Source organism: Notothenia coriiceps, unplaced genomic scaffold, assembly GCF_000735185.1.
Source record: "Notothenia coriiceps isolate Sejong01 unplaced genomic scaffold, NC01 NC01_scaffold00015782, whole genome shotgun sequence".
Classification (NCBI taxonomy): domain Eukaryota; kingdom Metazoa; phylum Chordata; class Actinopteri; order Perciformes; family Nototheniidae; genus Notothenia; species Notothenia coriiceps.
In genome coordinates, this window is record NW_011348483.1 from 88,166 (window position 1) to 91,325 (window position 3,160).

Below are 3,160 nucleotides of genomic sequence, written 5' to 3' on the forward strand. Positions count from 1 at the left end.
TGTGGGAGAGCCTTCTTACCACAAAGTACCTGTAATGATTTGATGGGTAACATTTGAATTGCGGGGAATTTCCATGGTGGACTTGAGCACCGGGGTGGTCCAACTCAACCTGGAGTAAAAACAAGGTGGCCAGGCATAAAGTGTTTTCTATTTTGGCAACGCCACGTGTTATTGTTGGCAGACACCCATGTGTACTCAGCAGGGGGTGTGGTATTGCCTCCTCATACGCAAGTGGTTTGAGCCATGCAGCCCCCTTTCTTTCTTCAAAGTGTCATTACAGATGATAATAATGTTATTTTTGTGTTTAAAGACATCTCAAAGAGTGTAAATGATGCAGGTTGATTACCACCCACCTACTGAACGTGAAGTTATCATTCTGAATAACAAGCTGTTTAAGCCAAATCGTCATCAAAAATATTTATAACTGTGATGACCCGCTGACTGAAGTCACTCAATCCCCATTTTCTTATTTCGGAACCATTCCACATGTTGCTGACCCTGAATGAGGATATATTTGAATAATTTATAGCCAGTAACTGGGACTCTGAGCCAGCACAGAGAGAGAGGACGACCAGCTCCACTGATACTGACTCTAATAACAGAAATGGGAAATGACTGTTGTTCTCTGAGTCAGGGGGATGGTGGAACACCAACAGCGTCAGTGTCAGGAAGAAGTTGGCCAGAGGCTTGAGCGAGCTGATAACTAGAGGGTTTGATGGAAATTGATGTGTAAACTGCTGTTTGCCCAGGAGGGCCGACCTTAAAGTGACTGACAGCACAAGGAGAGCCATGTGGGCCCCATCCAGCTCTGAACGCAGTGACTGTGTACTTTGTGTAGGTATTTGTGTGTCTGTGTGATACACTATTGAGTGTTAGAGCTGCAGACTTTATTACTACTTGCAGAACAAAGAGCAGTGCTTATCTTTTTGCCTGAGTGGTTGCAAAAGGTTGCTTCGATATATTATTTAATTCAAATGTTTAAATATCAACACATCATTTCAATTATTAATGTCATATACCCGTGGAAAATAAATATTGCAACAGTTATCTTATCATTATTTTGGCCTCTGAATATGTGTGCCCTATTCATATTTTGGCACATCCTGCATTAACCTGTTATTGTACATAAGTAGCTTTGAAATTGCAGGTTTCAAGAATGGAGGCTACAAACATCAGATTAAATATCCATCTAAATAAATCAGATTTAAAGCACATTTTAAATAAACTCTCCAAAGCTTTGTCCCCTTAAATCTCATCCATATGTTTTGTCAGAAATATACACAAATGAATTTTTACGATTAAAATTAAACAATGATACGGTCCTACCAAAAATGCTTGTAAACATAAGGTATTGTGTGCAGCTCAGGGCCTAAAAAAACTGTTTGAATCAATTTAGAAATCAAACTCGAAGAGTTTAAAATGGATTTGAATATTTCCTACAGCTGTTTTCAACAAATCAAATCTACAGTGTGTTTAACATAGTTATGCAAGAGAGGCCTCTCACTGGCATGGAAACTCTTCAATGTATATCCGCATACTCCACTTAACGCTGTAACGCATATCTTGGATGTACAGTAATGCATCCTGTTTATGCATCCTGGGGCCCCCCCTCAGCGGCTGTATTTACCTCCGACAGAGATATACAGAACATTGTGGCTTGTTTGAGTGGAGATTGGATTAGAGAGTGAATTAACTAACCTTACATTGAATTATCAAGACACAGTCAGTAAAATTACTCTGCCACATTTCCTGCAGATTAAATCAATCAGTGCAAATAAATGTGGTTATGCCAGAGAATGCATGAGTTTTTTAATGTTTTTTGTAGCTGATTGGATGCAGGAAATACATTAAACAACACAGGAAAATCACAATTTATCAGCCTCACCTCTGAAAGTACATGTATCATGAGACTACTTCACAAACTCCTGTTTTTCATTACCCTTCACTTTGATCTGCGATGACTCTTTGCTGTTGTTTCTGATCCTTGAGAGGATAAACGAGTGACTCAAGTGTATCAGTGAAACAGATACACTTTGGCACACTCTCTGTGTTTGTCTTCAGCCGCTGAGACATACATGAGCGAGCTGATTAAAACCCACAGACAGATATAAAAGTAATGTCTTTGTAGTCAGTTCTCAGTGGCTCACCATCAGATCCCTGGGCACCTATGACCGATCGCTCTTAGAGGAAGCTTGTGTTCAAGGCTTTAATTGAGTGTTTCCGAAGGGACTGTTCTGTGGTGCGCTTTGGGAAACCAGATGAGGTGTCCAAGTCAAGTGTTCTGGAAAGACAGCTGGAAAGAGGTGATGTGACATTTTGTAAGTGCCTATCTGACCTACAGTAGAAGTCTGTTTAGTCTTATAAAATGTTGTCCTTTTTTTAGTTTGATTGAGTCAAATAATTATTGACATAATTAAAGCAGTAATTTTACATTTTGTAATATATGCATACTTGCTTTCTTACCAAGAGTTAGATAAGAAAATAGTTACATAGTAACGGATTACATGTAACAGGATTATGTAATCAGGATACAAAAAAAGGGTCACTGTATTCCCTTACAGTTACAATTAAAAAAATGATTTAATCAGATTACATTTACATTTTTAAGTAAAATGGGGATTACAAACAGGATTAGAATGGTCCAATACATTAAAATAAAATAAAATGTATATATTATAGGAGATTATTATTTTTGGTTTATTTAGGCTACTTTTAAATTTATTTAGTTTTTCTTCATTTTAATGTTTTTTCAATTGCAGTTGGTGAACACCTGATTTATTAAACAAAAACACTGTGTTTGATTATGGTATTAAACTAATTCAGCATTTGTTAACTACACTATTTGTTTCATATCTGTCAGATTAGTACGTTTTCTTTAATCCTGATGAAAATCCAACTGCACCAAACTTGGCCGAGGAAATTAAGTTTACCAAATGTATACCATAAATAACAATATATTGAATCTCAAAACAATTGGTGTCTGTTTAGGCTTTTGTTGTTAAAAGCCCTTTCAGAAGCCATTATACAAAACTATATTCATTGTCCTATAGCTGCTGTATCTAGTCATATCCAGCAGCAAGTCAATGCAGGTGACTCAGACAGCCAGCACTCACAGAGGGGTGACTGTTGAAGTGTGGACAAGTCAGTCCCATCTGAGAGA